Source organism: Zonotrichia leucophrys, chromosome 14 (genome assembly GCF_028769735.1).
Source record: "Zonotrichia leucophrys gambelii isolate GWCS_2022_RI chromosome 14, RI_Zleu_2.0, whole genome shotgun sequence".
In the NCBI taxonomy this organism is placed as follows: domain Eukaryota; kingdom Metazoa; phylum Chordata; class Aves; order Passeriformes; family Passerellidae; genus Zonotrichia; species Zonotrichia leucophrys.
This window is the reverse complement of record NC_088184.1, coordinates 4530334-4554899: the sequence shown is the minus strand read 5'-3', so window position 1 is coordinate 4554899 and position 24566 is coordinate 4530334. Positions and strand designations below refer to the sequence as shown.

At 42.1% G+C, this 24566-nt stretch overlaps 1 long non-coding RNA gene across 1 annotated transcript; it reads right to left on the bottom strand.

Moving 5' to 3' along the window:
• Positions 1-334: 334 nt before the first annotated feature.
• LOC135454197 (uncharacterized) lies at positions 335-21696 on the bottom strand. The gene is made up of 4 exons (XR_010442036.1): positions 21531-21696; positions 20129-20289; positions 891-1181; positions 335-761 (listed from the first exon to the last, which is right to left on the bottom strand). It is a non-coding gene; the product is annotated as an uncharacterized LOC135454197 (long non-coding RNA).
• Positions 21697-24566: the final 2870 nt, after the last annotated feature.

Genomic DNA, 24566 nt, shown 5'->3' with positions numbered 1-24566 from the left:
TAATTTAATCTTGGTGCAATAACTAAATGACAAAAATAGAGCTCAAGCTGGTGCCTCCAAGGGGGAACCCTGAACAAAGCACATCCTGGGATTTTATACGCTCACAGCCCACATGTGAGGGTCATTGGCTCCCACCCCAGTGTGTCCCTCATGTGGGGCCAGAGGTCTCTTTGTCCTTTCCTATGCAAGGAGGCAGCAGCTCACAGCCTCTTCTTGCCTGGGGCAAGCTGTCCCCCAATATACCTGCACCCAATATTTCCCTCACCACCCCTCCACACTGCTTTAAAATCAGTTCAGAGGCTTTCTGTGAAATTGCCTAAATTAAATAGATTTTTTTAAAATAAAAATTTAAAAGCCTGTAACCTTCTATCCACCTGCAAAGGGAGAACATGCCCAGTTCAGCTCAGACAAGTCATCATCATGACAACATTTCTATTATGGATTTTAGTTGATTACCAATTATGTCTGGAATAATAGACAAAAATGAAGGACCTCCTTGTGCCAGACATTCAACTGCAGGCTGTGAAACTCTTGGGGCCAAAATTTTGTCCCATGAACACAAAGAGGAGTCCCCCCAACCCCACAGGTAGGGAAGCTGGGCTGTGTGGGCTCAGTGGTCGCAGCTTCTCCCCAGGTCACTGGAGGCACTGGGCATGTGCTCCCTCTCCCTCAGCTGCCTCCGGGCAAGAAGGGAGAAAACTTGATTGCATCCCCACCTGCACAAGTTGAATTTTAAAGGACTTTTTAAAACCATCAGAAGCCTGAAAAAAAAAAAAAAAGTGGTGGTTTAAAACCACTGGGTCAGATGTAAATTTATTGGCACAGCAGATGGGAAAGGTTTAGTTAATTTTTTATTTATTCTCTTAACATTGACAAGCAAGCTTCTTTACCTTTTTCCCCCCTCTCCTTGACATTATCCAAGCTGGTGTGCCTGGGAAGTTGAACCACTTCTGCTCACTTCAGAGTACACCCAAGTGTGGGTGGCACTGTGCCATGGCCCAGCAGCCTAACTCAAGGTGACAGCTCCTTCAGAGAGACACGACAGCCATGTCCTGTGCTCATCCCCAGCCAGTTCAGGATCGCACACTGACATCTCCTCATCCCTTCCATAGCCCTTATTCCAAGGGGGAGGAAGTAAACTCTTCCATCTTTTCTCTCCTCCAGCATTTTTCTTTGTTAGCCTAAAAAGAAGAGCCAGATTGTGAGTTTTCAGCAACATTTTATACCAAAGTGTGTCAGGAGCCATTACCTGGAGGTGCTGATTGCTGTTGAGACAAGTTGGCAACTGGTATTTCTTTGGAATGGCTACAGACAAAAATAGTCCGAGTTGCTGCTGGGTTCTAAAACTGATTTCTCTAAAGCAATATTTTTCAGAATGAAAGGAATTGTCAGAGGCAACAAATTGCACATGAGATATGAAAGAGAAGGTAAGTATTTCTATCCTGGGGATACAGCCCAAAAGCGTGAAACATAGCTCTGGAAAAAAAAAAATTCTCAGTGGCAGCTAAAAAAAAAAAAAGAAAAAAACTGGCAAAGTTATTGAAAGAAACATCAGAAATGATAACCCAAAGATGAGGTTAAAGGCCACAGCACATGTACTCATTCACTGGTAGTTAATAGCTCAGATCTCGAGAGGTTGCTGGGGACAATTGCTGGGTAGGAAACACTGCTGCATTTTAAAGGCACTCTCAGAGCACAGAACAGAAATTGTAGGATTGTATTCTTGTTGTTCCTGCTCTGAGGACTTGCCAAGCAGAAGTATAACCACCTGTATAGCAGGTGTGAAGATAGTAACCTTTCATAAAGCCATTTCAGATTTAGTAATAACATCTGATATTTAAACAACCTGGACATTTTAGAATTCTTGTCTAGATGGGGCACAAGCAAGGTGCAAAAGTGACAGCAGCACCCACCCCAAAGGTGTAGCACAGACAATTTCTTCTCAGACAATTTTCCTGGTTCACCTTTCTCACAGCATGAGCAAACAGCAATATTTTTTAGGTGCTATAATTTCAGGCATGGGGCAATACTTCAGCAGCATTCTACTCTGCCAGAGAGAAGGACTTGAATTTTAAAAGGCAGTGTGATTTACAAGCAAGTTGCACTGTACTTTGCATCATGCTACACCATGCTCTCTGCCTTCTGTGTGCTGGGAATCTTCATTCCAGCTGGCAGCTTGTTGTTTCTCTGCTGCAAATTGAAGTGGTGCTTTTCCAGAATTCTAACTCTTATTGTTTCAATTTCAAGCTAAGTTTCAGTCCATGAATAATGCTCAGAAATAGAAAGCAGAAGCATGTACATTTGCTGCCCCAGATGTTATTTATGTCAGCTTAGAAAAAAGTCAGACACTGACAGCTCCTGAGGTAATCAAATATTTTCTGTTCATCTCATATTGATCTTGCAAAAATCTAGCTCGCTTGATTGAAAACAAGTTGTTAAAGGAATAGAGTAGCTTCTCTTACCTGCAGTAACCAAGCCAGCTGGCTGGCGTGGAAGCACAGACATTAAAGGGATTATGAAATAATTTTCTTACCTAGTAGAGTTGGTATATAATAATTATTCCCTTCTCTGCTGTATATGGGTATTTACTGGAATTTAAATCCAGTAGCTGGACAGAATCTGCCTTCCAGGATTTCAACCTTGTAGAGCATTTTGTGCTCTGCAATGAGCACAGATATATTTATCATGCTGGTTCAGGCAAGGGTTCATCAAGCCCAGCCTGCTGCCTCCAGTGCCAGCTGTAAGCAGACAGCCAGGCACAAACAGGAGCACTGTCAGCCTGTCTGGCACTTTGAGTCCTTTCTCAGTCTCCAACTTTATTGAGCTCCAGAGCCCAGTTTGGTTTTTTCAGAAGCCCTCCCAAGGATCTCATTCCCAAGAGTTTGCACATTATAAAAGTTAAATGCTCTTAACTCTGGCCTGAGTCTCTTGTGACCAAGGGGATTTGCGACCATGTTCACAGGGGTCTGAGGATGAGGGAAGAGGTGAGGATCTGACTCCATGCTTCAGAAGGCTTGATTTATTATTTTATTATATATATTACATTAAAACTATACTAAAAGAATGAAGAAAGGATTTCATCAGAAGGCTAGCTAAGAATAGAAAAAGAACAATGATAACAAAGGTTTGTGGCTCAGACTGTCCAAGCCAGCTGACTGTGATTGGCCATTAATTAGAAACAACCACAGGAGACCAATCACAGATGCACCTGTTGCATCCACAGCAGCAGATAATCATTGTTTACGTTTTGTTCATGAGGCCTGTCAGCTTCTCAGGAGAAAAAATCCCAAGGAAAGGATTTTCCATAAAAGATGTTTGTGACAGGGATTCTCACTGAAAGGGGTGGCTGTGCTAAAAGCATGCTGGGGTTGACAGTATTTTATGCTGCCACCAGCCTGAATCATTCCCCACTGTTATCATTGGCAACCAAGGCACAGAGTCAGGGACCTCTGTGGGGCTGATGAGCACTGTCCTGGTTCAGGGCAAATTTGGGAGAGAACCCCAAAGGGGCTCCTCTAGGAAAGCAGATTCAATCAAGCCCTCCCCGCAACCAGTTCAGGAGAAAACACCTCCTTGGAGAAAAGTGGAAAAAACCTGTTTATTAAACAATAAAACCTAAACAACATTAAACCTTAAAACCTCTTGCTGCGCCAAAGAGATGACAAACTCAAAGTCCCCTCAGCCCACCACAGTCCCTGTGGTGCTGGAAATGCCGCAGTCCAGACCCGGCCCAGTGGGCCTCAGGTGGAGCTGCTGGTGCTCTCCTGGGTGTTCAGGCCAGAGCAGGTTAAACAGCTCCAAAGAAAAAAGAAAATAACCCACAGTCCAGGGAGCTTCTGTGCCTCAGCTAGCTAAAACTAACTAAAAGCAAAGGAGAGCTCTGTCCCGCTGCCTGTCCATCCACAGACAACACAGTCCAGGAGCAGGAATGTGGAGGAGTGAGTGCAGTGTCTGAAAACAAAGTACACGCTTCTTCTCTTCCCCCTTCACTCTCTGGAACAAGTCTTAAAGGTGCAAAACTTACTGTTCAGCATAAACAGAACAGACAATTGGAGATAAAAGCATCGTAGAGTCAATCCAGGACAAGCACCTGCAGCCCTGCCCTGTGCTACACCCCAGCTCCTTTGGGAGCTCTGACACAGCACCTCTGCACCCTCACCTGGCAGGGTTCTGGTCAGGGATGAACTGATTTTTCTTGGTTCTGTGTTTAACTGTGTGTGGCACAGTCATTCCTTCTCCTGGCCAGAGAAGTTCACCTGTGTTTGAGGCAGGAGTTCCTGGGCCCACCTGAGCCTGAACTGGAGTCTCTGTGTGGGTGCAGAAGCTGTGCTGGAAGGTTCCTGGATCAGTGTGGGCTGCCCTGCACTCACTCAGAGCTCAGGTAAACACAGACACCATTTACATCTGATCTGGGATACAGGCACAGCATCAGCAAAAATTTCCAATGCACCTCAGAGAGCCCCTCTTTGTTTTATCCAGCATTAGTCAACTCATCTGTACCATTCCCTTTTGCTTAATGACTTGATCTTTATACCTATGTTGGCTGTATTCTTTAATAGGATTTTTTCCTTTGGCTAAAATATCTAAACCACATTTTCTTGTTTTATTCTGGATTTCAGTTGGTCAGAAATGCAGCAGACCTGCTCTCTACTTCAATTATACCAGTGAATCTGTCCCTGCAAACATGTTTTCTCCCAGAAGGGAAACAAGGGAAGAGAGAGAATTTCAGTCCATCTGTTCTGTCCAAAATTAGGAATTACAGAGGAGTGTGAGAATAAAACTAAAACCCTACAATCCCATAAACCTACCCACGCTTGAATTGAATCTTATTTTGCCTGAACTACTTCTCCTATTCCTAGTAGAATCACTGCAAATTCTCCGGTATCTTTTTTTACAACTTAAAATTTTAATTGGAAACAAACTACTACATGAACTGCATAGGTCACATAAGATGTAGATTATGGAAATTCCAAAAAAGATGTACCTCAGGCTTGGAGTTCAGATGTCTAGACATCTCAGGATTATCAAAATTCACTCTCACTGGTGAGAAAGAAGCTTGTGTTGAATTCTAAGCTGGAAAGGCTTAGAGGGAAAGGCAGGATGAAGAGGGGGGCTGTGCTGTGCACACAGCCGTGCTATTTACAACATCCCATCTCACATGTCACAGTTCAGACCTAGTTGTCTAAAACTGATGCAATTCAATAGAGGGAAACTATTCCAGCAGTTGAGGCTATTCTGCTTCATTATTCTCCCTCAGTAAATCAGGTACATTAGGGTTCAAAACACCTGAACTGTGTCCTCAGTACTCTGAACTCAATTTCCTACCAACTTGCACAGTGAAAATAGGACCAAAAAGTGTTGCCTTTAGTAAGGGAAAGTTATACCACTATTTCCCTCTTTAAAAACAAGCAAAACAAAACAAAAGTAACCAAGTTTACTATGAAATGAGGCTTAGCTTGAATGAGATCAGCTCTTCAGCTGAAATTCAGAACCCCCCCCAGTCTTCATCAGTAATTAGAGAAGAGCAGCTTAAGTCATCTGAGTGCTCAATGAAGTGATTCAGGGGAGAGCTGCACACCCCCAGTCCCCAAGGGGACAATTGCAGCAGCCTCCTGAAGGGCCCTGCAGCACAGGCAGGTATGCAAACACTGAAAAAATGCTACAAAATCACACAGATATTTGCAAAACTGGCCTTGGATTTTTTTTTTTTTCCTGCATGGGACATTCCTCAGATGATTTTCTCAAAGCATTCAAACAAAAACCTCTTTTCAAGTCTGACTTTCTGCCCTATTCCCTCTTTTGCCTTTTTTCACTCCCTACTTCAACTCTCATGCATTTTAGAGGCCTCTATCACATGGATTTATCACTCAGTGACTACAGAGAGTACGTGATGCAAGGCACATGGTCCATACCATAAATAATTTGGGCAAGTAGAACTTAATTTTCCTTGAACAGTGAACAGATTTAATCAAAACCAAGCATCAATCCCCAGATCTCCCTGGAACAATATAATTATCCATAATCCAGCCCTCCCTGCCCAACCTTCCCATTTGGTGCTGCACTTAGCTTTCAAACAACATCAACTGTCAAAAAGTGCTTTTCTGTAGTTTTAGAAGGCTCCTTGGCTGCAGTTCCCAGTAATACAAAGCAGTTTGCAGGTCTCTGACTCCCCAGGCAATGCATGCTCTGCCATGGAAAGGTGACACTTGCCCAAGTGGGCACTCAGGCCCTCCTGACCAGGCTCAGAAAGTCCTTGGTAGAAGGTGGGAGGTACACAATAGACAAGAGTTAGGCCAGTTCTTTGAAACAGTGATTTTTCTTTGCAGCTTGAAGCTTACTTAGGAATTATTGGGCCATAAAGTACAAAGAATAGTCAATCTTCTTCCTATCTACGTTCAGGACAGAAAATTATTTAATTTGCTTATCAGCATGAACTAAGCCAGTGAAAACAGATTTTTGACTCATTCTCTCCTCTTTCAGGAAACCAGTTTCAATTAAATTGAACCAGCATCTACATACTGAGTGAAGCAGCAGTTCAAATGCACAGAAACTGAAAATTCAACAAGAACAGGTCTTTTAACCATTCCTGGTTGAGAAACTCCAGCAATAGCAGTGAGCAGCTCTCAGAGAACACTTAGTAGAACTTTAGAAAACAGCTAGGAAAGGTATCTTTGAAACTATATCAGTATTCATGAAATCAGACCCTTTATTTAAATTCCAGGGGTGCCCAGGTTTTGGCTTTTTTTCAATATATATATATATATATATATACACACAGGCATATATACCAACCAGCAATTCATTCCCACAGTAATATCTGCCATTAGCACTCAATTAATGGTCAGTGTGGTTTTCTGATCACTGTATCTTACAAGGATATGACAATTCAGTCCCTGATGCCTTTTTTACAGTGGTTAGAACAAATCAAATCTGCTTTTAATTTGAAGCATTGTACACATTATTTCAAGAGCTTAATTAACTTATCCAGCTTACAAGTAGTACTTGCAAACACTGTTATACAAACAGGAAGGCCCAGCTAACACTGAGTAAAAACAAAATCAATGTATTTGAATGATCCTTGACAAGGTAGATCTTGTTACCCTCTGTGGTTTGCTGGTATTTGGAGTAACAAGCTCCAAATGATCAGAAATAGAGCAGTAAAGGATTCTGCCAAAATAGTACCTGCTGCTTACAGGGGACATTGGAAAATCACAGTTCCGATCACCCACAGCCACACCATTTCATGGAATCACATAGCCAAGGAGAAGTCAAGGATACCAGAAATTTCTTTGCCTCTGAAGAGAAGGAATCAAGAAACCCAGAATATTTGAGACATTCCCAGACCTGCTACTGAATTCCTGTGCTATCTTCTAATTTTCATCTACTTGGTATTTCTTATGTCTGCTTAGATTCTGACTGCTGGCTGACACAGGCTTTAAGCAGCTTTAAAAGTGTCAGTGAGCTCTTTTGTCAATATAAGAAACCCACTCAGGCCATACAGCTAAGAATTTTGGAAGAATCCTTTAAATGTGCCCTCAAATCACTCACAACTTTCAGAAGTGGAACCACTGTGTATCTGAAAAGGTGGTCACAGGCAAAAATCACACCTCATGCAATCACATCAAAACCGACAGGAAAACCAGCCTTCCAAAATGCAGATACTTCAAATCCTCATGTATCTTTAACATTTAATTAACACTCAAAAAATGCAGGTTTCAGTTTCTTCCTTGGCTGCCCTTTATGGAGCGACCTTCAATATGTTCTTTTCTGTAGGGTGTGGTGTTTTTTTTTTTGACAGTTTTTACATAGCAGACAAACCTAATGAAGAAATGTGATTTCCTCCCAGCTCTTTTGAATATTGCTCCTCTCCCCACCTTATTTTCCTGCACAGTGTGACATGTGAGATCCCAAACTCCTTTCAGAACACTCTGACACCGGCACAATGACAGAGTTGAAAGCTATAAAAAGTTATCATTACGCTCTTAGAAATGCTGTTGGAATCAATCTTCTGTTATGTATTCTCCAGTTGGACATGTACCACAAATCAACCACATGTAGCCACGGATAGAAATGACATGATTTAAACTTTGGTGCAATAAGGTGAAATGAATCAAATTCACCTTGACAGGAACCTGCACCATAAGCAGTGCACTCAGCTAAAAAGAGTTTGTCATCAGTATGGACAAATCACAAATGGAAAGGCAACCAGGAGTGTTGCCATTTTGTCACTGCACAGGCAGGATATTTGTTGGAGCCTTAGTCATTTATTCAACAGGAGCTGATCCAGTTTAGAAATTTGTTTTACTTGAATCTGGACTATCAATTAGAAGCCAACTGGGCTATGTTCTGTTCTCCACTGTTGATTACTACTACAATGCCTGACTTGGGATTGCACTAAAAAATAAATATTGGGTTGTCTCTTGGCTTTCCTCATAGCATTGAGGTGGGATCTGGACACGTTGGCAAAAAGAATCAGTCCCTGCTGTGGCCTAAATTTCCTCCTAAGATGATTGGAAGAATATCTATGGGAGAAGAACTCTAGATATATGTCTCACTTTACAGAAGGCATTGGAATTACATTTGTCTATATTTATTTTACACAGACACATCAACATGCTCTAATTTCAAGAACCCTCTGTGTGCAACTGCTGTTTATGCCAGAGAGTGATCTTTCCCCTGGAAGCATTAGATGCATATCTCGTTTCATTGTACTCCCTGATTTGTCTTAGTCTGAATATTCATTTTCAGAAAACAGAAGACACAAAGCCACGAGGCCTCCTGTGGAGCAAATTGTTTTCAACCTTCATCTGAAAATTTTAACTACGGAGTCATTATTAAGTAGAGACTATTACAGACTAAGCAGTGCTATTAGTCTAATGTCACCAATTTCCCCCTCATTTGCATTAGACTTACCTGGAGTACAAAGTGTAGCTGTGAAAAGTTGTGTGCCCTGTTTCTTAAAGCCCTCCCAGCACAACAGCCTAATGTACCACCAGACAAGTGTTATCAAGATGCCTTTGTGTTATTAATTCCACACAATGCTTTCATTCCCAATTAGCGCATCATGGAGGTAACAACCATGGGAGCTTATTTACTCTGCTACAAACCAGTTTTTAATTTTAAAGCAGCACAGGCCTCTCCTCCTCTTAATATACATGCATTGTCCATGGAAAGGCTGTAGCCACACAGACACATTTGGTACACAGTGTTATCCAACTCCCACTTACTGTTTCTTTACAAACGCTCAGGGTGCTCAGACTGCCTGTGTAAGAAAAGGTTCAAAGCTAAAACAGACCAGCAATGTGTGTACAGTGAAATAGGAAAAGTCTGAAAAGAAATCTTAACAGAATCACTGATAGGAAAAGCACTCCTCCTCCTGCAAGACCCAGGCAGGTTACATTTCTCGCAGAGATTAAAGAGACTTGGGGTAAAAAAAAAAAAAAAGACAAAAAAACCCAAAACAAACATCACTTTCATAAACAATAGGATCAAAGGAAATTAATCTATTTAAGTCCAAACAGCAAGATGAGAGAGGTGTTGCCAGGTAATGCACAAAATTATTTAGGAATGGAACTCAGCAGTCCTTCCTTAACCAGGAGAGAAATTTGGCTGTGCTCACTACTCCCAAGCATTAAGAATAAAAAATAAGATAAAAACAACTGTCTGGGTAGGACACTGTGCTTTAACCTCTATTTCATAATCTCACTCTTTAACCCAGAAGTACATATGTTCACATTTAAAGAAAAGATTCCTTTTGTGTAGCCACTGGCCAGGAGCTACAGGAGAGGCTTCTCAGGGCCTCTGTTCTGCCAGAATCTCCACAGTGACAAGCAGAAACAGGATTGGGTCCTTTGGTGTAACCAGTGTACTGGAAATTGATGCTGTTTTCTTGCTCAGGTCAAGAGGGGATAGCTGCACAAGGCAGGCTGGTCTCTGAGCCCAAAAATGCCCTTTTTTTGGCTGCCCCCCCCAGACAGGTGACAGAGCACCTGGCCAGAGATGCTGGCAACAGCACCACAGCAGGAACAGCACAGTTATGGGAGGGAAATGAGCACTGCTTAAACACAGCTCAAATTTAAGCTAACAAATAGCAATGTCAGCCCAGAGAGGTATCAAAAATGGTTATTCTCTATATTGCAACTTTTACAGGTATAGCACACAATAAGAAAACATTTAGTCCATAAAATAAGTACACATGCACTTTTTGTTTGGTTCGTTTCATAATTACCAACTCTGGCAAAGTCTGTTTCTTAAAAGTTTGTAGTTTAGGCAGGAAATCCAATGTGACTGTACAGCAAAATTGGTTACCTGTGCTGCAGGTTTCAATAAAGGAAAATGCTGAAGTGGAGCCCAGGAAGTTAGTCAGAATTTTGCTAGCTCAGTAATGTTTTAGCAGTCATGCACTGCCAGGATCTATTGTTTGCTCCCCATCAGAAGGATGGGGTCTCTCACAGCATACAAAGCATCTCCCAACAGCAGCTGGATTTCCTGAGATTCCCAAGTAAGCTGAGAAAGCACTTTCTATCAAGCTTTGAATTCACAATTTGATGTGAATGTGGCCATTATTTCCAAAAGCATCTAAAATGGTACTGCAGAAAGAACAAACTGGATATAGAAAAGATGTAACAAATACAGTAGAAAGAAGAGGAAAAAGTGAATTTCCTCCTAGCCTCAGCTGAGAAAAAGCCCTTCAACATCATTACTTATTAACAAATTAACATATTATGATATGTTAACATATATTAACAATTTCATCATGACATATTAACAATAACTCCCTTTCACAAAAACTGCCTCCTATCTGCAGTTGAGCAGATCTTAAGCTAGGAATGTTCTTGAAACATGTCATAGGCCCAGATAATAAAAAATCATGCCAAGAACGTTGATAGGAGACAAGGATATCAAGAATACATTGCTTCAGGTTAAAAAACTTCAAAATCACGGAAAAAAGCATTTGAAAAACTGTGATGTTCATGAAGTCTTACAGGCAAACCATATCTTACTTTGCTGAGTTTCTACTTTATGTATGCCTCAAAAACCTCAACTTGCTTTATATTCTTTCCCATCAGAGCAGTTTCTCTAAAGTTACAAAAGCTGCAACACTACAATTAAAGTGAATATTGGACTCCACATCAACATTAGAAACAGGAAGATGCCTCAGTCATGACATTCACAAGCCCTGCCCATCCACACATGCCCTTGTACCTCCAATAACTTAAAAAAAACCCTCTCCAAGTTTGATGAAAAGATCCATTTACCTCCCAAGTGTGTGACATTTGTACACTGCTCATGCTGAGCAGAGAAAATGGGCATAAGCTAACATTGTGTTTGCTGTTATTCATCCTCCCCTCCAAGGATGGCAATTCCAGCCAGTCCTGAAGAAGCCCAAGGACAGCAGATCCACCTGCAGCACCCTCAGCATGCTGCTGCTTCCCAGCCACAAGCCATGGTGGGGGAAAGCTGCTAGAGCTGCTGAGATGGGGCTTGCAGGATAAAATCCCAAGAGAAACCCTATTTTCCCTCTCCTCTAACAAAACCTGCCTTGATACAGCAGCATTTTATTGGACTTGGTGTTCCAAACAGCCACTTTCCTCAGTACACAGCTGAAGTCTGCATGCCAACAGCTCATCCTCCCCATCCTCACCATGAGTGTTACACACCAAGTTTCTACTCACATTCAGATGTCAGTCACAGCTTCACAGACAAACCAAGCCAGAATATATGCTAAAGAAGGGCCTCAGTTCACCCTTTATCACATGCAACAGGAGTTAAAAACCCTGTAAAAGGTTATCATCTAGATAGAGATATTTTTTTTTAAAGTACTTGCACACATGTGCTCTGCAGAGCCCTGCACCTGCTGTGAGGGCCACAGGCTGCCATGGAGAAGCCTCCTGGGAACCTTTTCCAGCTGTTTCCTAATTTCACAAATTTCCTCTCATCCCCATCTCCCTGTTGCTGTCTCATTTCAGTGGAACATCCCACTGGCAGCTCAAGAACCTTTTCTCTCATACAATTTCCACACATCCTCGCTCTCTCCAACACATTACTCTTCAAATCTCTTTTTCTCTGTCATCTAATAGTTTTATTTACACAGCTACATTTAAATCCACTAAAATAAAAATGTTCAGAATACAATTTCCATTTTGATTTTACAAAATGGAGTTACAGCTAGCTGGAAATACAAAGCTGTGCAGAGCAGGTTTTAGTGCCCATTGGCTTAAATGTAAATCTTGTACCACACAAGGTCATTTCATTCCACAGGCAGGAGATTTAAGTTTCTATTACAAAATGTTTCATTTCCCCACATACTGAAAATGAAGTAGTTCACTCTGATCATCTAAGGACAGTAAGCTTTTGAATCTGATAACATATTATTTAAACCTGAACAGAGTGCACCACTTTTGTGAGAATGAGATGACATAAGAGATATTTTAGAAGGTGCTACAAGTAATAGAGCATTACCAAACAGCCACTGCAGTGCTTTCAAGTCCCCAGAAAACCATGTCAAGGAAAAAGAAAACGTCTTTATAGCAACACTGTTTTGATAGGTAGAAGCCAGCCAGAAGCCTACTAAAACAGCAACAAGAAAATGCAACTCTGGGAAATTAATTCTAGCAGAATAAAGGTGTAAAAATCAACATCTATAATCCTCTAATCCAAAATTAAATAATCTTAATTAAAAAAAAATAAAGAAACTGAACTCAATTCTGAGACATTTTGATACTAAGATGTCAAATGAATTTAATGCTACGTAGGTAATTCCCTGAAAGTATCAGATTAATCTCCTTAAGTACCATGTTTGGGGCCAAACAGCCTATGCAGGTGTTTATGCTATGTATTAAATATGTGGATCCTACCTAAAGTGTATTATCACTGAATTCTGTCCCCCCTCTCCACACTGCCTCAAAGCCTGCACTTAACACATTTGTTAAAAAAACCCAAAAATCTTCCCATATATTATTACTCCCTTCTTGCAACCCAGCACCTCTCTGTCCTTCTAAATTATGGGAGAAATAAATAAACAAAAATTCTCACTTGGTGCCCTTTCCCCTCAACTTCTACCAACAATTAAATGACTGAATTCTTACACTTGAGCAAATGAGATTATCCATATCCCACAGCTTAACTGCACTCACACAGGAACCAAAGGTGCACAGGACATTTCTGCAAGCTCTTGGATCTTATGAGCTCTACAAACATGAAATATGGCATGCCAGCCCACCTTGCAGTGACAAGGGACAGGGCAGAGCACTGGGCTGTGCCAGAGGTAACTGAGGAACCCCAACATCTCCCACAAGGCTATTGTGTTGTGTTATCACAATATCTCTGTGTAGCCATGATATTGTCTGAAAAATCCTTTCCTTAGGATTTTTTCTCCTGAGAAGCTGGGAGGCCTCAGGAACAAAATGTAAGCATTGATTATCTGCTGCTGTGGAATGCAACAGGTGCATCTGTGATTGGTCTCATGTGGTTGTTTCTAATTAATGGCCAATCACAGTCAGCTGGCTTGGACTCTGTCTGAGACAGAAGCCTTTGTTATCGTTCTTTTTTTTTCTATTCTTAGCTGGCCTTCTGATGAAATCCTTTCTTCCATTCTTTTGGTATAGTTTTAATATAATATATATAATAAAATAATAAATCAAGCCTTCTGAAACATGGAGTCAGATCCTCATCTCTTCCCTCATCCTAAGACCGCTGCGAACACCATCACATCTCATCTCTGTTTTCCAAGAAAATGAGCAAGCACTGATTACTTCCAGTATTAAATTTGTCAGTCAGCTCTAAGTGATGCAGAGGTTTCAGCCCCCTGCAGTCAGGCTGGCACTGTCACAGAGTGCCCAGTTCTGGGCAGCACTGTCCTGCAGGGGCTCTCCCAGGGAATCCGCAAAGCCACAATAAAACAAACACTGGTCTAGAGAATCAGGAGACCTGGGTGTACAAGTCTTTCAACATGGATTCCAAAGCTGAATTTTTAAAATAGGAATCCAGGTGGTCCCTGAGCCTGGCAGAGCAGCTACAGCCATGGCCAGAGCAGAGCATTCAGGCTGAGGGTTTCAGGGGAGGGCCCACCTGACACACAGAGCAGGGCACCACAGCCTCCCTGGAAGGAAGCCTCAGCCTGCTCTGCCAAGAGAAATCAATTCATCTCATTGATCTCACAGGTAGCACTGCCAGCCTTGGCTGTGGAGCTGCTGCTGGAGATGGAGAGTGCTGACCCACTAATGCTCCCATTAGCCTGCTGCAGGGCTGTGCCAGCATCTGCACACACAATTCACACTGCATGGCTGCATGGGCCAGCCAAAACTATCTGGGACATATTCTATTAGAGATGATATTGCTTTTGCTCCAACAAGCAGCAACTCTATTGAGATTGGCTAATTCAATTTTCCCCATCTTATCAGATTTCTTTTTAATGAAACTGAACAATAGTTTCATTTGTTATGTTATTAGTTTTCCCAGTGGTAGCAGCAAGACTAACTCAGTTGAAAGCTAAACAACAGCGTTGTGCCAGTGTTGACTGTTTATCATCACCATGTGCCAGCCTCATATTGCAAAGTTGCCTTAGTCCATTCCTTTTTGTTTGCTTCCCATCCATGGGGATTCACAGCTCGGAGGTCATCTTCCTGCTCCATCTACTCTGTGGATTAGCATGTACATGTATCTAAGCACCAAACCCCTGAAGGGATCTGAAATTATCTGGGATGTCACAGTGATCCTGGGATACGTCAGACTGAAATAAAGGCTTTTTTTTTTTTCAGGAGGGGAAATTATTGTCTTAGAGCTTCATACTTACAGTTCTTGTTAAATAAATATCTTGCAGCACAGACTATACAGGTTTTCATCTGAGAGAAAACATCCAAATCCTCCTGTTGTGTTTATCAACTCAAAATCCTTTCATCAATTAACCTCCAGAGGTGCTCAAAAAAGTTGCTATTCCTTAGCAACTACATTAAATTCCTGCTGCTTCAGCTGATTTATCACATTACAAAGACCTGCACTGTGTTGGTGTTTCAGGGAAATTGTATTGAGAAGGCAGCTCATTTGCATGAGGCTTGCTGAGATTTTTTTTTAGCTCTTTACCTTTAAAGAAATGTTGTGCTTGATCCATGTTTTTACTGGTGGTGAGGCAAGGAACCTGCCAGCTTCTTCACACCAAACCCTGCAGCACATTAATGCAGGGGAATAGCCCAGAATGCACAAAGCAACCCCTTGGCCTTGCCTCCCAAATCTCTCAGCTCAGCTGTGGCAGAGACCCCTATCTAAAGCCACACAGGGAGGGCTCTGCTTCACAGAGCAGCTCACAGATGGGAGCTCAGCTCTCAGAGGTGATTACAGACCCCACACCAGCTGCTCATCCAGTACCAGGGTAGAAATTAGATTCCTGGCCTGCAGGTACTGCCCTGGCCTCCAGATCCTGAGCACAGACCATGCCTCCAAGCCTCCGCCTCACCATCACCACCTGCACTTCTCTCGTGGAGGCTGCACCCACCAGGGGCAGGGGCTGCCTTCAGCTGACACACAGAGCCCAGAGCAAGGGCACCCAGTGCTGTGGAGGCTGGGAAGGGCCAGCTGAAGGGCTGGATTTGCAGCTGTCAGCAGATAACACATCCACAATGGCCAGTTTCTTCTTGTTTTCAATGACCAAAGAACAGTATGCTGGTAACAGCCTCAACCCATGGGAGTTTTGAGTGTAAAACCAGCACCAGAAAAATAGTTTGCTTTTCATGCCCAAACCAGACTGAAATCCACCCCACTCATATTAAAAAGAACAAGCAGAAGGAATCAAAGATCAAATAAATATTTTTTCTGTTTCTAAAGCATTTGCTAAGAAATCCCTGTTCTTGCCCAGGTGAGCAGTGGCTGAGCTGGAACAAGAGACAGACCTCCAGCACCAGCATCACTAGAGGACCCTGACTGCTGCAGGAGCCACAGGACACCTGGCCTTTGGGCCAAACAGCATGGAAATATCCACATTTTAGCATTATCCTCGTGTGCTTCTGGGAACACGCTTCATGCCTGCGCCACCTGTAATGCCACAAGCTCCAAGAGTTGCTCTTCTACTTGTTCAGTAATTTGCAGTGCCCAGAGACTGCACAGCTCAGGCAGAGCAGTAAAGTGCATTTCCACAGAGCAGCAGTTCTCCCTGAGAAGAAGTCACCTTAATACTGATTGGCAGAACACCTCTGCCCCCGCAGGAGCAATATTCCCATACAATTTCACCTTAGTGCTGAAATCACCTGCTGTAATTCTTGTTCAGTCTACCCAGAACAGTACAGAGGACCCCAAACATGATCTCAAGAGCAGACACTTGTTTCCCCCCAAGACTAACATTATTCCACAAATAAATAAACTGAACAGTTATAGCAACAGTACCAAGGCATTCAGCAAATGTTCAATATTAAAGGTACTTAAATATTTACTCCTGAAGCAACACTGGAGCTCACAGTGTGCATTTAAAACAAAATACAATTATTTGCATTACAATAGCACCTGGGAACCCAGGCACAAATAGGACCCTATCGTACAAACACTGAATAGAAAGTCTCTGAAAAGCTTTTACACTAAAAAGAATTGTGCAGTAATTTCAACTACCTGTTATTTCATTCCCAGGGCTAAGCCCCTAGTGCTCAGCTGCATGAGACAGTAAATATATTCTTACTCTGAGCACCCCATACATAAATTAAAAGCACAAGGACTTTATGCATCACTGGCTAGCTCTTACCTATCATAATCCCTCATTGTTCCCTATGCAACAGCAAAGCAGAGACTATTTGTAACATGCTTTGGGCAAATAAATTTTAACATTGTATTTTACAAATATATATAATATTTTTTAGGTATTCCAATCTGAGGTCTTTTTCTGCAGATATAAAAATCATGTTTTGGGATTGATTGTATGTCTGCTGTAAGGTGGTGTTTACTTACAAAACACTCTGGGCCACACTGGTGATGAACCTTTTTTTCTTTAGTCTGAATAATAATTAAAACCAAACAAGCTATATGTTCCAGAAGAGGTTGTACATAGGGGGAAAACACGAAGCTGCTGCTGTCTGTACCCCTGACTCTAAATTCTGCAGGTTAAATTATGCTGGTTAGGGAAAACAGAGATAACAGTTTAGAAATGTAAAACACAGTCATACAAAATAAACCCCAAGATGTGTGAGCATTGCCTTTTCATAATTGTGCAGATCATTAAAAAAAATATAAATACAAAAATGTATCTCGGCTTCTGTAGTTCTAAAGAAACAACCTGTGGCCAATAAATCAGAAAGCTGGGTATCTTCTGCTTGCTAGCTTAGTCTGCCAAACAATTATGCAGTGAAATGTTCTAATTGCACTTTGATTTTAATGTTAAAACCCATTTCCATAATTTCAGTGGCTCTTTACAACACCGTTTAATATTTGCCAATGAAGTAAATGAGCTGCAAGTAACATTCACAGATGGTTCATGTTTTCCATTAAGTCTGCAAGCTAAGATTTCCTTTGTTTACCAAAAAAATAGTAACTACCTTGGATAAATTCCACAGAGGGGAGCCCCACCCCAATTTGGGAGGGCAGCCTGAACACCTCTCAACACCTACAGGTGCTCCAGAGCTCCACCACCAAGCTAAGACACATTTTTCTCACATGAGAAAACAAAACCTTGGTCAAGTAAGGAGTTTTATAACAAACTCTCGCTGCTTTCTTAAGCCAGAAGTCTGGGGTACAACTGCTTTATGTTTAGGTTTAATGAAGCAGAGCACTTGAGCCTAAGCTGTAAGGGAGACACAAAGCCAGCCTCTCACATGCTCAAACCCATCTTCTGGTTTTCCCCTCAGATCTGCTTGAGATTAGGGAAGCAGCTCTCCCAAGGATTTTTGTCTGTTTCTGTTTTTACAAGAATAATTTATATCAGCATAAATCCAGAGTTGTCAGCTCAGAAATGTTTCAAAGAAAAAATACCTGCTTTCTTTCTACTACATGGGATTTTTTTTATTTATACAGCAATGTTTGACTGCTACAGTATTTGAAGTGGCATCATCCTGACATACTAACCAGTTTAAATTATATTGACCCAGGGTTCCCACAGCAGCTATTGATTGATCACAGTAGGAATTGAGCAGAAAAGGAGAAGAAAGGTCAAAACAATGATGATCTTAGCGCTGTACTTTTGTTCAAGTGTCTACCCTGTGTGGGAATCCAGTCCCCAGCCTGCAGCTTACAGTGCTGTCAGAAAGTGGCAAAATGCACAGAGATGTTAATCCAACTTTCCTCTGCAGCTCAGAAAAGTTGAAGCCCATTTACAGGGACTGAATGTACATCCTGGTAATCCTGAGTGGGAAGAAGTCACTGTGATTCAAGGGGGTTTAACCTGCTCTGGTTTATAATTTGTTTCAAACACAGTGCTGGCCATGATGGCTTCCCATTTCAGCTTTCCATTTGTGTGCAACTCTAGTTTTGACCTAAATATTAAATCAAAAGGGGGCAAGGGTAGGAGCAGAGGAGATGCACACCCATTTTTAAGCAAGGACAGGGGGAAGTCCTGCTCCCAAACTCAGAGTGCTGAACTCCCCTTGCAGCATGAGAGATCCATCTTTAGGCTGTGGGGCTCCAAAGGGATTCCTCACAAAGGCATTCTCCTCCATGGCTCACTCACTCTGAGGCAATAGCTGCACGCAAACAAACAGAACCAACAGCTCTGCATGGCAGAACATTGAAACTGTAATATAACAAGAGAACATCATGATGGCTGTTTACCACTAGCACAAACTGCTGCTCAAGTGCTGTATTTCTGAGCACTCACTGGTTGGATGAGCACCTGAAACATTCCATTAAAGTTCCTGGTCACAGTCTCCATAAAGTTTCTTTACACAATTTTTTTTTTTATTCAAAGTTTCAGGATAGAAGTAATTGTGTTTTTCAAAATTATTTATGTCTACAGCTATCACTGACATTCTAAGCAACAGAAAGAAAATAAAAACTAACTGGTTCTGTGCTCACAGGAATCTATTTTCTGTTTCTGGAAACTCCAGTTCTAATGTGCAGACTTACAGTTTCTACATACTAAGTCTAATTTTGGGGCTGTTTCAGAATTAGGCAGCCCAAGTGCATGTTGCTCTTGAAGCTAAGCCTGCTGCATAGGTAGGAATGATTTCTGAGAGCACCAGGCTTAGAGCAGCCTCCTTCCAAGCACAAGAGCCTAACCCAGCTCCTGTGCATTTACAAATCCTGCACATGATAAAGTACTTAAAATTCACCCTGCAATCATTTCTGCAAGAAAAGGTGGACATAAACCGTCAGATATGGACACTCTTAACCCCAGGGGCAGCATAAATTCTATACAGTTCTTCTCCACTCTATTTTAGTGCCTGTGCAAATACTCTTTACCTTCAAATGAAACACGTGCAGTGAAACCACAAAACCTCATTAAGAAGTGCTGGCTCCTTGCACCACTTCAGACAATTGAAAACCTCAGCAACTCAGAGATTGCCTATTATTTTTCTCTCCTAAACACAGTATGAATAGCCATGAGGACACACTGCCTGTACCTGGTCCTCAGTCATCACTGAGACACAGGAACTTCCAGGCCCATTTATTTCCATGCTGCACTTGTAGTTCTGCCTGAATGTGAGGCACTCCCAGTGTGATGGGTCACACTGAAAGCACATCTTGGTGTGACTGCAGCATGTTTCCCACCCAGGCTTCCTCTCCCTCCAAGCCATGATCACCTTCCATCAGCAGGGAAAGGGAGGCTGGGGTCAGTGATCAGCAGTGAGGGGAAAAACAAAGCTTTGCTGGAGCACACTTATGGTCATTCAGCCTGGAGCGGAATGTTTCAGTGGAATGCAACTTCTCTATTCTAGCACAGACACTTCTATTTCTGCTGTTAGCACTACTTTCATTAATACCAGGGCCAGGTATCACCTAGAGAACACCAACAGCACATGAAAAACCCCTGCTACTGAACTAGAAAAGAGACACTAAAAGCCCCTCAAGTACAAACAGAGAAGGCAAACAGGCATTTTGGAGGGAGTTTTCAAACCTGTTCATCCATTCTGAGGTGGGGGTATGCACATGCATGATCCTCCTCTCTTCCTGCTAAGGCAGGGCAGAAACTCCTCCAGGGTTATTTCCTTGGAAAGCTCACCTCTGTTGCTGGCTGTAAGAGTCTGCTTCACAATTTGAGAACTTTTATCCGAGTGCAGGGACACAGCTGACCCATTTTAATGCCTTCTCCTTCCTCTGGGGTCACAGATCTTTGGTTCTGGCCTTGATGCCCTCTTACCAAACTTCATTGGCACCTTCCAGCTAAAGCAAAAAAAGCCAAGACAATGTTTGTGCTCCAGTATACGCAGATTCTGGAGCCAAAATTCAACTTAAATCACTATGAATTTCTAGCTAAGTGTCTCAATGACATGTACTGTAACCAAGTGATGTAACCCTACTGACACTCACACTCAGAAGATTTGAGGCAACAATATTTGTTCATTTCTCCTGGATGAGCCTGCAGCCCCAAACAGGCAGAGTTATTAACTCACTGAAACTTCTGGGCTATATCTCTATCTGAATAGCACAAATACTGCAAGAGGCAGATATTAAGAGTGAGATGAAGTGCTGGTGGCCTGCTGAGCACTGCAGCTCTGCTGCATTTCCAGGAAAGGACCTGAGCAAACAACTCAAGCACTCCATCAAAGCTGATCCCAGCAGCATCCTCTAGCAGGAGCTGGTGACCAGGCACCCTGCTCAGTGGCACTGCATGGGGCACAGTCCCCAGAGACCCCCAAACCCAGTCAGGAGCTCTGCTGTGCCCTGGGCTGTGTGTGGTTATGTGCAGCACTAGGCTTTACATTGGGCTTCACTCTCAGCTGACTGTGGATAAACAGCACCCCTGAGTCAGGCCTAAAGGTACCCTTAGAGCATCATATCCCTCTTTTCCAAGTGTTCTTCAAAACTCAGTGCTTTCATTTAACTTTTAGCTTCTATAAGCTTTGTGTGGCATTAGTCTTAGCTGATTAGGCTACTTAGAAACCAACAGCCCCCATTATTTCAGCCTTCTTAGCCAAACACCTTTTTCTTCCTCTTGCTTAGATAAGCCTCCCTGTTCCTATCACCAAAAAACTTTTCCCTCTTTTTCCAGGGGAATCTGCCCAATTCAAAGGCACTGATTCTCCTCCAAGTGCTGCTCCATCACCACAAGCATTGGTTACTGGCAAAAACCCTCCCAGCAGGACAAGGGGGATAAAAACACAAAATGTTTCTGAGTGGAGATGAAGAAAAGGCACTCACCAATCACCATCCCAGACAAAGAAGATTTGACTTAAAGAATGGATGAGATTCCATTAACTCATGGCAAGCTTGTATAGTGAGAAACAAACACAAAACCTAAAATACTTTGCCCCCCACACTCCCCTTTTCACCAGCTCAACATCAATCCTTCATCCATCTCCTCCGTGCTCAGAATCACCTCCAGGACTGAGGTTTTTTTTCCCTTGTCTCTCAACAAAAGTTGAAAAGTAGAACAAACAGGGCTTGCACCAAATAATACTCACCCAGACCATGATTTTCTTGAGGCATAAATATCTTCACAGACAAAATACTTTTCTCCCAAAACAGAAAGTGCATTCTAAATCTCACTATCTCCCTGTGCAGAAGAAACAAACATACAGCCACCGTGGTACCCACAGAGGCAGAAACTGCTGCCCCACAAAGCCTCTCCTTAAAGCCTGGCCCCTCACAAGCAGATTTTCTTCATTAGGAATCAACCCTGGAATGTGCCTGGGAGATAAAACACAGGTGTAGGTCATTTCAGGTTTTACCTTCAGGTGTAGCTCCTTTCAGGTTTTTATCTTACTCCCTGACCAATAGCACAATAAACTGTGTTAAGGAGGAAAAAAAAAATAAATAAACATCAGGAAAAAGAGAAAATCCAAGTTTGAAAAACACCTATTTTTAAAATAATTGTGAAAAATATGTTTTGCATGTAGCATAAAGCTATGAGAAGGTGTCCAGATGTTTTTAATTAATGTAATTACAAGTGTGTCCACTGAGTTGAGTTTCACAGGTGAAGACAATCTCTAATTTAATATCTCAATAAAACAAAATAAAGTAAAATAAAAGAATAGAATAGAATAGAATAGAATAGAATAGAATAGAATAGAATAAAAATGTACTTCATTCTGTTTCAGTGATAGTATGTGGCTACAAACATTTTAGGTTACTGCATTTTACATGAATCTATGTCAGTGGTTTTTATCACACAGCTAAAGAGTGTGCCCAGAATGTGAGCTGCACTATAACAAACCTGGAATATACAACAGCTCCTCAAGTATTGGGGCCTTGGCTGAAGAGCTTTTGAGTTTTAAGGAATATATTTTCCCATAAAGCAGCTGCAGAAAATCAGCTGGTGACCTGTTTCTGACACACACTCTGCTGTATTATCCAGCATCATTTAAAGCACCACACAATTGAAATAAGAAACTGGGAGACAAGGATATATGATAATACCTGCTACTGAGGCAGTCAAACTGCACCAGAATTATATTTTTTATTTTATTTTGTTAATACTAAGCCCATTAAAAAAAATAAAAATCTAAGTCTCTCAGCTTTTAAGTCTGAATGTTTAGTTTAAACCAGTAAAAGGTTCTATGATCCCTGGGAGAAATTTCCCCTGTAGTGCACACAGGATTGGGCAGAGTGTACAGCTGGTTCAGGTTTCTGTGGGTCAGCCCCCAACCTGTTCAGGGGCCTGGCTGGGACTTTGCATGGGCAGGATGGGAAGAAGACTGGCTATAGTTTTCTTCATGTAGAAATGTAAAATTGTATGTCTATAAGAAAAGACTGGTTATTTTCCAAGTAGGGTGAGGACAGCTTTGCTGATCTCTCTTACAGATTCTCCTTTGTAGTCCAAGTGCTGCAGATGGAGGGAGCACCTCTGTTATTTTTTCCAGTCCTTGAAATACCCCTGGTACAAATGGATCTGGCAAAAAAACAGCAACACCCAAGCAGGAAAATACAACTTTGCTTTTCCTGTGCCATAGCAATAAAGTGCATTTTTCTGCAGGAGCTGGCAGTGAATATTCTAATTGTGTGTATGACATCTCTGCCAATGGGGTGTGCTGCTACAGGAGAGGAACAAGCACTCCTGGAGCTGCAGGCTGTGCTAACAAGGGCACTGAGGGCCTGATGCTGCTGCTTTCCACCCACAGAATAACCTCACTTTCCAACCTGTGCAAGGCTGGCTCAGCCTGCAGGACAGAGATGATGCTCCACGGCTCCCACAAGGAGAAAGATAAAATGCAGCCTGCCTATTTCACAGTTTTGCTTTTTTTATTTTTTTTTAAAGTTGGTACTTTGAACTGAGGTTGTTTTAAGTGCCTGGTACCCAAGGGAGCAGCAGTGCAGAGGCAAATTGCCCTCATTGGCAAATACAAATTAAGGTGTATGAGCTGAATGCTCTTCTTCTCTGCAGTCTGTGGCTAAACAAGCCCAGATTTCTTCCAGCGGGAGATCACCTAAAAGTGCCAGGTCCTGAAGGCAAAAACCACAGCTAAATATCTCAAAAATTGTATAAAATGTATTTTGCTGACTGTCTGTGCCCCTTACTGACTCAACTGAGCCCAGGGTGTGGCAGGGACAAGAACCCAGTATCTGTATTTGAGGAAAGTAAATGAAAAGTCATGCCAGGAATCTTGTTACTTATGTAATAGGGTATTAAAAACAGCTTAGACCAGCCAAGAATAAGTATTTAATTTGAATTCTTACTAAATTAGGTGCTTAAGAAGTTCAGGGGAAGTAGCATGTCAAGAGACTGAGATTCAAGTCTGTGATTCCTCCTCTATATCCCCACTTTTTTATTTCTTCATATTTAAAGTACTTAATTAATCTATACAGAGTTTTTAATACAATACAGTTGATTAACGCTAGTAATTTCAGTGCCTTTTTAATATAACAAATCTCTTCTGAGAAATGTTCCCAGTTAATGATCTGTGTCATTTTTTAAAGTTTGCCTTCTGACTAATTTTAGTGGAAATATCATTAAATTCTTCATTATACTTATTTATAGCAAGGGCTGAATTGGATTTTAGATGTTATGATTTTACCATAATAAAGACCTACAGCTCTCAAAACACACTATTCTGTCTGCTTTTGGAGCTCTAATATAAAGTTTTGGAACTGAGAGTAGCTTTAAAAAAAGCAATAATGGGGAGGAGGAGGTTTCTATGTGGTTTTGAGGTCACAGGAGGTGCTGGTCCACACTGCCTCTGTTCAGAGCTCTGCCAAACCTCCTGTCCCTCTGTGCCCTCTCCTCCCACAGCTCATTTTGGTCCTTGCACTGCACAATCCCACTCCCCACCAGCACCTGACAGTGTGGAGGCTGAGCTGGAGACCCCTGGATGGAGAGCAGTGAAATTCAGCCCTGCTGTGTGATCAGTGAGTGCTGGCACTGCTCTGCTCTTTGCCCACAGCCAAACTCCCCACGGCTCCTTTTCTTTCTCTGCTCTGCACTCAGGGCTGTGTTTGCCATGTCCCCTCTCTCTCCTAAACTGTGCTGGGCTTGTGCCAGGGGCTGATGGCACAGGACATCC